The sequence below is a fragment of the Dermochelys coriacea genome, chromosome 10, assembly GCF_009764565.3.
Source record: "Dermochelys coriacea isolate rDerCor1 chromosome 10, rDerCor1.pri.v4, whole genome shotgun sequence".
Taxonomy (NCBI): Eukaryota; Metazoa; Chordata; order Testudines; family Dermochelyidae; genus Dermochelys; species Dermochelys coriacea.
This window is the reverse complement of record NC_050077.1, coordinates 802,106-814,315: the sequence shown is the minus strand read 5'-3', so window position 1 is coordinate 814,315 and position 12,210 is coordinate 802,106.

The following is a 12,210-nucleotide window of genomic DNA, read 5'->3' as shown; positions in this document are numbered from 1 at the left end:
GGGGTGCGGTAGCTTCCTCCCCTCCTCCTCCCCGCCCCAGCACCTCTACTTCCAGCACCTATGTCTCTATGCCTCAATGAGAAGAAAACCTACTGGCTTCTTGCTACAGATGTAAACGCACAGTCCGAACGTCCTTACAATTGCCAGCACTACAATACAGTGTAGGGTGAAGCAATGATCTGACTGAACAAAGATTTTTCTTCAAGCCCAGCCACGTCCCACGCACACACAAACCCTCTGTACGTTTAGCTGGGATCAAAGCAGGGACCTCTGGAGATGCATTCACCCCAGCCCGGGCAGAGTGAGAAGGGTGCGCTGGTCTCCATGGTAATGGAATCTGGAAGCAAAACCTTGCACCCAGCTGCCTCTTGGTGGGCCAGCTAGAAACAATAGCCCAGCAGCCCGGAGCATCTCTGGGATGAGCCTTCTGCCTCAGCCGCCGCGGGAGCAGCACGCTCACTAGCCAGCCTGCTCTCCCTATGCCCAGCTGGCATGCAAAGAGCAGGGAGACCAAACTCCTGCCCAATCCCAACAGAACAAAGACCTGCAAGCGAAGGGAGAAAGAGGAGAAAACGAGCTGGCTCCAAGAGGAGCAGCAAGTGCTAATAGCATGTCTGGCACCAGCACCCACATCCCATCCTTGCCAACCAAAACTATAGGCTAGCAACAGCCTCTTTCTCGCTCCAAATCTGCCGGGCTGCCCTTGGCCATGAAAACACTTTGCTTCTGTGACTTGACTCAAGTCCTGTGTCGCCAAATCTCAGGGATTCTGCAGAGAATCCCACCCACTCACCAGCCGCTTCCCTATGTGCCAGCACCTTAGCCAGACTCCCCCAGCTGCCTGGCCTGGTGCTGGCATGGCTTGGAATTGCTCCAGAGTCCCCAAACTCAGGTGTGCAGAGGATACGTGTTGTACACACGCCTGTAAATAGCTCCAATACAAGACAGTGCATGGTAATGTACTATGATGGGCTAGCAGCATTGCTGAGCCATGTAGTCCTTCACAGAGCCGCTGCCTGCCCACCCCAGGCTCTGTGGACTCCCTGCAGGAAGCCTGTAAGCATTTCAGTGTGATTCCCTTTGTATCCCTGCCCTTTAAAGCCAGGCCCCCTCGGACCATGCATCCAAGGGCCCAGGCCCGTGGCAGAGAGCAGTTGTCACTAATACCGTTGTCCAGATCTCTAGAAAGGACAGCTTTTGACTTCAGGAGCTGCAGGACTGGGGCCTATCTGGGACTCAAGAGGGGCCAAGCACAGACACAACACTACTCGTACTCCAGACTTTGCCAAACCTTTGATAGACTAACAGTGCAGAACCAGCACTTCCTCTGAGGAGCAGCTGCATTCCATTTCACCGGGGAGTGCTCAGTTGGCTGGTTTTACAACACCATGACTTATATATCTATATATAAAATCTGTGAGTGAATATAGTGCTCATGAAACTAAAGGACTAATAGGGCTGGTAAGAACCAGGGCTAACATGAAGAGATGAGGGATTGGCTTCCCACGGACACAAGGCAGCACAGCCGGGTGTGGGACTCCACCCAGTTCTCCTGGACCTGCAGCCCTACTATTCCAGTCTTTGGCACTCAGAGCCCTGGCCCACGCCCCCTGGGGAACTCCAGGCCTGAATCTCGTGTGAGCAGGAACTTCTGTTACTCACAATCTGAACTATTCCTGAAGGACCCAGAACTGCTCCACTGATGCCAATAGCAAAATTCCCATTGACTCCGGGGGGAGCAGGATTAGACCCTTTTGCTCAGCTCTGTCTGTCAGGGATTCACTTGCAGGCCCCAGAATGGCTGCTCCAGCTCTTCTCCCAAAAGAGAATTAAGTGACATTGTTATTTGCCTTCCAAGCCACGAATGAGAAGGGCCCAGCAGCCATTTCTGTCTTCCCTGCAGCCCAGCTTCCCACCCACCCCTCTGCGTGCTGCCCTCTCACATTGCTGGGTGCAGCCCAGCTGTACTCTGCTTTTCAGGGGGGACCCTCTCAACTGTTCCCACTGCCCTTTATGCCACCTGCAACCCACTCCCCAGCCCCAGGGGCCCTGCAGGAACCTGCTCAGAAACAGGGGAACAAGGACGGTGCATTGGCCCAAGCCTCTCCCACGGAAGCCAATGGCAACATTTCCTGTGACTTGAATGAGAGCAGGGGCCTGTGCAGCACCCCATGCTGGAGCCAGAGGACTGCCTGGGCAGTCGGTGATAGCAGCGAGATCCCGGCGTGCCTGCATCTCTGCCTGCTACCCAGCCCTGCAGAACTCGGGAAGGGGCAGACGCATGGCTGCCTCCTTGTTCCCCCTGGCAGTGAGCAGCTGCTGGCTGATTCTGAATGCAAAGGAGGCTCCATGGCAGCACGGTGGGGGAGTGGCACAACCTGTAAAGGGTCTGCAGGCTCCACGCCACTGAAGGGTTTGACAAGCCAGGATACATACTGGCAATAGTACTTGCTGCACAATTCGCAGGCAGACTCGGAGCTGTCCTTCAAGAGAACGAAACCATAGATCATCCCTGACACGTCCCACCCTGGCCTCACTCTCCAGCTGCAGCCAGGGGTACCCGAGTAGCACAGCCAGTGCGGCTGGCCTGCTGGAAGGCGCACGTGGGCAATTCTTCTCCTGTCAGCAACAGACAATACTTTTCAAATAGTTAGAAAATATACAAATAAAATCTTACAGATCATGAAAAAAACAATTGTGGGTTCTCTGTGCCACCCCCACCCCTCTTCCCCACCTCTCCCCCACCTGTCCTCCAGAGCTGGTCCAGCTCTGCTGCCCCCACCTATGTGCCCTCCAGAGCTGCCTCGCCCAGACTTGCCTTATGGCTGCCATCCCCATCAGCCTTTTGGTTCTAGTTTCGCTTCTTCGATCTCTGCACTTTCACAGCTGTAACTCACCCAATAGCCAGGCTCCTTCATACCGCACACCACATGCCCTGACTGAGAGCCCCTGGCAAGCAGCATGGTGCAGGCTGCCAACTCTTGTCCAATGTGCACCCCCGGCATCTCTCTCTGCCTCCCGATCTTCCATCTGCCACCAGGCAGCAGCAGGAGCCTCTGTGCACCTTAAAGCCAAATCATCTGCAAAGCCAAGCCAATTGCAATGGACACCTGTCTGTCTGTCTGTCTCCATGGCTAGTAACTGCTGTGCCAGCACAGCAGAACTTCGCCCCTGCAGCACGCAAGCACCTCCTCAGCCCTGGGGCTGCACACACCTGACTTGGCTCTATCTCTTTTCTCTCCTGCTCCTGTTTCAGTGCACCCAGATCTGTCTAATCAGCTGCATTGAGATTTGGCTTTTCTCTCACTCTGTCTCTTTGCTCTGCAGTGATGCAGGCAAATGTTTCCTTTCAGTTATTCACACATTTGTACTCTGATATTCTGCAATCTGCAAGGAATGGCAGATAAATAACAAATCATCAGAGACACCAGCCCCTGGCTTTCCCCACTCTACCTTCTGGTGAATCTGCCAGGCTTTTGAATCCCTGACGTTCTTTGTAACGCAAGGCTGCCTCCTCACTAGCCTTCCCATGGCCTGTTATGTTCATAAAGATGGGATAAAGGGGCCCAAAGATGTTGACCGAAGCCAGTCACTGTCCAACATTAAACACTGTTAAACCCCACAGTCTGGGGTTGGGCAAACACACCATTCCACCGCCTGTGTGGTACCACGGCAAACACACCATTCCATAGCCTGTGACCCTTTTACTAGAGATACAGAAAAGAAGGAAAAACAGTTGCAGCGTTTGAAATGTCAAGTGTTCAATCAGGCTTTCATTTTACTCCCATCCCTTGTTCCATTTCCCGTTAGCTGGAGAGGGTTTTAGGAGAAAAAGGGCTCTTCCTTGACAGTCCCGTAGCTGGTCTCAAAGGTGGTAATAACTGTCGTTTGGGGGAAAAGAGAAATCAGTTGACATGGCCTGGAGCTGTTGTTGTTACAGTCTGACCCTGTCTCATCCCAGGTGGTGGTTGGCATTCAGCTGGAGCCAGTAGGGGTGGCCATGTCACCTGGGTCCCTCTCGCTGGCCTGGGCTGCTCAGGACAGCTCTCAGGGTCAGGGTGACAAAGGCCTGGGGTCCCAGGAAATGGGATTTGGCAGCCATGATGGGGAAGCTCGCTCCACTAGCCTTTGTCTGTTCTCTATTTTCCCCCCAAAGTCTCTTTCTTTCAGGACCCACAAAGGGAGTGGTGGGTGGACAGACCAGCCCCTCGTTATTTTGTCCATCAACTAGGCCAAGTTTCCAACAGACCAATTCAGGTTCATTAATTTCTGGACCAACATTTTCTGGTTTACCAGGCATGATCTTCACACAGTCCTTGAGTTACAGCAGGAGGCCTTTGTGTTTGGACTAAGTCTGCTTTTCTGTTTGGATTTCTTGCACCTATTTATAACATTCTTTATTAAAAATAATTTGACCTACTGTTCATGGTTATTCCCCAGCAGACAAAAAGTTATAGGCTCAATTGTCATAACCAGCACCTCCCCGGGAGCTGCTTTCCTCTCCTGTGCTGGCCACCATGAGCTGGAGGTCGGACTAGATGAGAGGTACGGTTGCTCCTGGCCATGCAGTCCATGCCGTGGCATTGCCTGGTACTTAGTAACCCACAACCCTTTAGCCAGTGACACTTGCTGGGTGAGACTGATGACAGCACTGACCTGGGGAGGTGCCAGTGCCAGGGCACAGAGATGCCATAAAGGGGCCTGGAGAGGTTAGAAATGTGGGCAGGAAATAATCAAGTGAGATTCCAGTTTGGAAGCAGAGCTTACAGCTCTGGGGGAAGTACTCCAGAGCTGGGAGGGAGAAAGAGAGAGGCTAGTAGGGCCTGGGGTGGGGGCAGAGAAGAGATGAGCTTGTGCCATGGTGAGGCAGCAGTGGTTCAGGGAGGGCAGGATACACCAAAGCAGCACCAGGCTGGAGCAGGCAGGAGTGACCCCCGGTGCCACCATTCCCGCACATGGAGCCCAGCCAAGCACCTCCTTACCAGCAACAGACTGGGAACCTGGCGAGAGCTCAAAGGTAGGAAAGGGGACTGATCACTGGGGTGGGGGAGCTGACACCTGCGGGAGGATGGGTTGGTTTAGTGACAATTTGGGGTGGGAGGGGAGACAGGCCTCAGATAGCAGCCTGACAGATGCCATGTGGGGATGGAGACCAGGTGCAGTGCGGCATAATGGGAAGGAATGAAAAATGGGAACGTAAAATAAAGATCAGGAAAATTCCCTGCCAGTGCAATCTCCCCAGCCTCACAAGATCTCCCAGGCAGTGGCAGAAGTCCCGTTGCTTGGGACAGAAAGCTAGAATGAACTCGCATATATACACCCAGAAAGGAGCCTGTCCTGGCTCCCAGGGAAGGGCTGGGATGGGACCTCAGTTAATAGGTCTTTTCTATGTAGGGTTGCCAACCATCCGGATTTTACCTCACAGTCTGGTTTTTGGCTTGACCTGACCGGACACCAAAAGCCCAGTTAGCATGAGGTGTGGGGAGGCACTAGGTCATTAATCTGCCCCGGCCCCTGCTCAACCAGGACCACCTCTAACCTACAGGCAGGCTCCGTGTCAGGCTGCAGCAGCTCCCGTCCCAGCCCTGAGACAGAGGGAGCCCAGCTCCGTGGTGCAACAGAGGTGGAGACAATACAGCAAGTGACTGGGGAGTGGAGGACAGGAGCAAATGACAGGGGCAGGGCCTTGGGGGAAGAGGCAGAGAAGGGAAAGGAGGGAGAATCTGGGGAACTACAGGCCAGTCAGCCTCACCTCAGTCCCTGGAAAAATCGTGGAGCAGGTCCTCAAGGAATCCACTTTGAAGCACTTGGAGGAGAGGAAAGTGATCAGGAACAGTCAGCATGGATTCACCAAGGGCAAGTCATGCCTGACCAACCTGATTGCCTTCTATGATGAGATAACTGGCTCTGTGGATATGGGGAAAGCAATGGATGTGATATACCTTGACTTTAGCAAAGCTTTTGATACGGTCTCCCACAGGATTCTTGCCAGCAAGTTAAAGAAGTATGGGCTGGATGAATGGACTATATGGTGGATAGAAAGCTGGCTAGATTGTCGGGCTCAATGGGTAGTGATCAACAGCTTGATGTCTAGTTGGCAGCCGATATCAAGCGGAGTGCCCCAGGGGTCTATCCTGGGGCCGGTTTGGTTCAACATCTTCATTAATGGTCTGGATGATGGGATGGATTGCACCCTCAGCAAGTTTGCAGATGACACTAAGCTGGGGGGAGTAGATATGCTGGAGGGTAGGGGTAGGGTCCAGAGTAACCTAGACAAATTGGAGGATTGGGCTAAAACAAATCTAATGAGGTTCAACAAGGAGAAGTGCAGAGTCCTGCACTTAGGACAGAAGAATCCCATGCACTGCTACAGGCTGGAGACCGACTGGCTAAGCAGCATTTCTGCAGAAAAGGACCTGAGGATTACAGTAGACAAGAAGCTGGATATGAGTCAACAGTGTGCCCTTGTTACCAAGAAGGCCAGCAGCATATTGGGCTGAATTAGTAGGAGCATTGCCAGCAGATCGAGGGACGTGATCATTCCCGTCTATTTGGCACTGGTGAGGCCACACCTGGAGTACTGTGTCCAGTTTTGTGCCCCCCACTACAGAAAGGATGTGGACAAATTGGAGAGAGTTCAGCGGAGGACAACGAAAATTATTTGGGGGCTAGGGCACATGACTTATGAGGAGAGGCTGAGGGAACTGGGATTGTTTAGTCTGCGGAAGAGAAGAACGAGGGGGGATTTGATAGCAGCCTTCAACTACCTGAAAGGGGGTTCCAAAGAGGATGGATCTAGACTGTTCTCAGTGGTAGCAGATGACAGAACAAGGAGTAATGGTCTCAAGTTGCAGTGGGGGAGGTTTAGGTTGGATATTAGGAAATCTTTTTCACTAGGAGGGTGGTGAAGCACTGGAAAGGGTTACCTAGGGAGTTGGTGAAATCTCCATCCTTAGAGGTTTTTAAGGTCAGGCTTGACAGAGCCCTGGCTGGGATGATTTAGTTGGGGTGGTCCTGCTTTGGGCAGGGGGTGGGACTAGATGACCTCCTGAGGTCCCTTCCAACCCTGATATTCTGTGATTCTAAGGGCAGGGCCTCAAGGGAAGAGGCGGAGAAGGAGGTGAGGCCTCACGGGAAGAGGCAGAGCAGGGGTCTAGGGGCTTTGGGGGTCTAGTTACGAGCAAGGTGGCAATCCTGTTTTTCTGGTTCTGCGACACACAGCTCCGCAGGTGGCTGTGGCCCAGGACCAGCCTCTTCAGCTGGTCCAGATGGGTGCAGGAGCTATTGTGTTGCAACATACCTGTTATTTCATGTGCTACCAGGGCTGTCAGTACAGAGATAAGAACCTGCTCTTCAACCCCTGGCAAGCCCAGCCCAGTCTGTAGGAGAGTGGGAACAGCACAGGGAAGGCCCTTCCCATAGGTGAACAAAGAGCAAAACCAGGAATTTCCTACAGTAGTTTGGGCTTTGCCTGGGCAATAGGATATTCTGCTGCCTTCAGACGTTTTTGCACAGCTCCATCTAGGGGAATATAGCTGGACCAGGCAGTGAAGTGTGATAGCTCCCAGTAAACAAAGAAATGGCTCCTTCCCCAGGCCCCGAAGGCTCGGGCCACGCACTCACAGTGCTAATTAAAAAGGGAGGGTACAGACCATAAATTTTACAGTTTATTCTAACTTCAGTTCTGGCTGATTTTAAAAGAGCTGATGAAGGTAAGTCCATGTGTGTGGCTCACTGATGCATCACAGACAGAGAGCCAGAGTGTTTAATTAAATGTTATTCTAGGAATAAAATTTAGCCCATCAGCTGACAAGACTGAATATTAAAGCATCAATTTCCTGAAGGAAAACTGCTGTAATGAGATTCTCCAGTTATGGGGAAGCAAAAATAATCCCAACCACTAACGTCAACCACTCAACATTTCTGAGATGTCTTGATGAAGAGAGGCTAGCAACAGCCACTTCTGCATAGAGAGGAAGACGCCTCACATCTGCCTGAGACACGTGGCCTCAGAATTCCTGGTGCTGAACTGCCGAGCTGCCCCATCCATCATGCTTTCTGCCAGGCCTGCTGTTAGGAAAAACCCTTCCGGATGGCCAATGCTGTATCAATGTACTACATACCCAGGGGCTGTTGTATATGCAATACACACATACACTAGCATGTCCCGTGCAATATATGATCATTATCCTCTGCAGCTTGTGCTCAGGGCATTATTACATCCCTGCTATGGTTCATGCTGTGTGATTTCTTTAAGCCCTTGAGCACTGCCAAGTGGGATGGGAACAGATTGTTAAAAGCATGTCGAATGCCTCCCCCTGCCCTGATAATGTCTCAGAGATACCAAATGTCGTATGTGTCAGAGGACCCAAGCATCAAAGCTGCAGTAATGCCCAGCAACAAAGAAAAAGCGGGTGACAGGTCATGTGGGAATGAGCTACAGCACATGTCATACTGGTCATACACATCCTTTGTTTGTTTGTACCACAAAGAGAATTGTGAGGTCCTGTTTCCTGGCTTTCACTATTGAACTGAAGAAGGAATAGTGTTAATTTTTCACAAATCCTCTAATATTCCTGTGGCTGCAATTGGAGGCTCTGTCATATGCAGATATTACACTGTCTGGGCTCCGAGGTATATTTCTAATTTGATAGTTTAACTGATCTTGCAAAAGTCATAACATGGACTTCTCCAGAGGTGTGTGGCTAAGCTCCCGGGAAGGGCAGGCTGTCACTGCAGCTTCATCATTTAAGACTTCCCTGTGTTGTCTTGTTAAGAAGACAGAATGCTTACAAAGAAAGCCTACAATAGGGGATGCAAACCACTGCACTCTGCGATGATAAGAGAACTGAACTGCGTGAAGTAAATTACTCCCACCGCAATGTGGCTGGGGCTATAGAAACTGTCCTGTAGACATCTCCCGAGGGAAGAGCATAGTACGGTGACACATCCCTTAGTACTTCCTAGGTGCTCACTTCAGAGGCAGTTGCCCCGTTGTGATGGCAGGGTACAGGGCTCCCAGCAGGCACTAGCTCCCTCTTTGCACTGTTATAACACTGATCAGTTGATTTTGTTCCTGGGTTCTACATACAGGGGCTCTGGCCTGCTTTCACCATAGAAACTACAGCAGAGAAAGCCAAGGGTCTTGTGCACTAATTATATAGGAATCATGAGACGACACAAAGCAGGAAAGATTCTAATCCCTGGAATTCAGCAGCCTGGATGGTCCTTCCTTGTGGAGTCCCTCGTGCACTCAGCAGGGTCCCTCCAAGGGGACAATGCTTGTTTCTACTTCTCTGGCTGGCACCAGTGCCTGTCCTGGGGCTCAGACAGAGCTGCCTGGGAGCTTGTCATGTGTGCTAAGACTCTCCCAGCCCCTTAGACCAAGGTGACAAACATGGGGGGAAGGGCAGAGAGGGGAGAAAGCGTCCTGTCTGCCTGACCCTGGCATCATTAATGTGCAGCAGGCAGAGTGATTGCACACAGGCCTTAGCTCCTGGGCCCAGGCTCCGTTCCCCAGTCTGGGTGCTCCAGTCCTCCCCAGCAGGGCTCCATCATGCCAAGTCAGGGCTGCTTTTGCTGCCTCAGCCTGCTGTGCCAGGCTCCTCATTGGTATCGTAGTGCTCAGGTCATTCCACAGCTGGCTGAACGCGGAGCTGATGGGATTCAGGCCAGATTGAGAGGACAATAGAACGGGACAAAGGGTTGCAGGACGACCCTAATCTTCTATGATTCTATGAAAGTGCTGCCCCTTTGGGTGCTTAACCAAAATCCTAGGGTGGGAAGGGGCCAGTGCTGCTCTCTGGAATGTGCCCAGCGCTGCTGCCCCATTGCAACGGCCAGTCACCACAGCCCCTCGCCCCCCAGTGACAGGCTTGGCTCAGCTGCATGCGTGGGCCAGGCCAGCCACCCCTCCATGCAGCACAGCCAGTTACGCAGCCACAGCTGAGACCCTTGCTCTGGGTAGGGCTCGTCCTCTGCCCTGGCGTACACTCAGTGGCAGCGAGCCTCAAGCACCACGTGCTGCGTGCTCACTCTCGGCATAGGGCGTGGGCATCTCTCAGGCTTCGGTTTCCCACATGCTCAGACGCTGCAGCGATGTGGTCGTACAGGCACCTTGCCAGATCAAAGGATGGACCGGGTCCCCCTTCAGGCCTGAGTTCTGCTTCTGGACAGGAGTAGCTTGGAGGTGGCACCATGATGGGCTCACCAATGCCTGCAGGACCGTATTGTGTGGTACATCCCCTGCTGCCAGGGGGGTGGGCTAGAGGCAGATACGCTGCTGTGACTTAGAGCCGCACGAGAGCTGAAGCAAATGGAGCACTGAAGTCTTGTTTGTTGTCTCCAGAAGGAACCCTGCGGGGAGGAGCAGGACCAGGAGGGCTGATGCTCAGAAGCCAAGGGACCCAGGGTACAAGAGGAGCAGGGGTCGCAGGCTGCCCAGGAGTTCAGTTAGCCTGTCTTTGACTTGCACGCTTGATGCTGTATAGAACATTTACTCTTTCCCCACTACCCAGGTTGCCCTGTCCCAGCCCTGCTGCCTGGCAGCCTACACCCTGCGCACTGCATCCATGTGGCTGCCGTCACTACCTCCAAGTGATAGTGCAGCTGCTCTTGGAAATGCTAATTCAGCCCAGTGCAGATCAGAGGACTGGTAGCTGTTCTGTCTGCCTGAGGAGCTGTTTACAGTGTGTGCAACATCTGCCTGACCTCCAATAAGTGCCTCCTGCTGGGAAACAGGTTGGATACACAATAACTGTAGGGGCAGAAGGAATTTAGGGAGAGGAGCAGGCTATCCAGGCAGATGTGCCTGCCCCCTTTTAAATGCAGCCACAAGCCGGGGAAAAGGCCTCTCTCTAGTTCCTGGCAGTGGAGAGTGGACAATATGGCATGAGGGGAGATTTCCCACAGCCACAGGGGCACAGATGGGACCAGACCAGCACTTGGCTTTCTTGGCTAACACAGTGGAGGGTGGAAAGGGACAACAGGATGCTGGAGGGAGGGAGTTCATCCTGCTCTAATGGGCACTATCCGGGCCTTCAACAGAGGCTTGACAAGATTCTAAACTTAATGACATTAGCCAAAGGGGCTGTCAGCTTGATCTGCCCTTTGCAAGGACTGTCAGATCACATAGCTGCTAATTGACCAACACGTCTCCTTTCGCTTAGTTATTAGCTGCTGCACAATGACAGCCCACTGACATTAATTGTCTGAGTTAGTGGCATCTGAAACGCAAATAACACTTTGTCACTGTGGCAGAATGGGCTCGTTACTCTGCTGTCTATCAGGGCTGGAGAGTAACAGCCAGCCTGGCGCGTCTCTTTGGTGGGAGTTTGCTCCGGGCTCCAGGCTGAGCCCTCGCTCTGCAATGTGCTCCCAGGACAGCTGGGGGTGGCACGTGAGCACAGCCAACTTAAATATAAACACCTTCCACGCCACCATACTGCTGGGCTCAGCCTGGTTCAGCTCCAGGTGAGCTGTCCCTGTGAGCTCTCTCTCCAGGGCACCCTCACCAGGTGACAGGCCCACACCTGCACTCCTCCCAGCGTGGGCCCTGTGCCTCACCCCGCCAGGCCACGCAGCTTTGTCTGCAGTCATTGGGTGGGTTCCTGCAGGACAAAGCTGGTTCAAACTGATGGAACCCCTTAATTTGCCATTTGCCAGCAACGCAATAGCCACCAAGTCCACAGATCTAGCTATAGCTATAGAGCTAAAAGAGAACATTCAAAGGGTCACTCCCACACTCATCACAGATGCACACGGGAGAATCCGGAGCTGGCCGACCCTGAGCTCACCCACAGGCAAGGTGCCCAGTGTCAAATGGTGTGAGTGTAAGGCCAGCCAGGGCCCAGGTACTCACAGGCTGATGACACCCTGGCCTGAGCTGGTGGCTCAAGGGCTACGTAGGTTTAAAAACTTATTTATTTGCATTTTCTTGATTTATTTTGTACTGAACAAGCCTTCCCCGCAAGGCTCAAAGATGTCCCTTGGTGCCCCAGTGGCCAGATGAAAGAGGCCTTCTGCTCTGCACTGTAATTCCTGCCACAAATCCCTCATCTCTGCCTCTTCCAGCACCGTGCCAGTACACAGCCGGAGAAATGTTGCCTCCCCTGGCTCAGTCAGGGCCTCTTGCAAAGCGCATACAGGAGGAAAGAAGAGGCAGTGCTCACTCCGATCCATCACTGGGAATAGTAAAGCTGATAATGATGG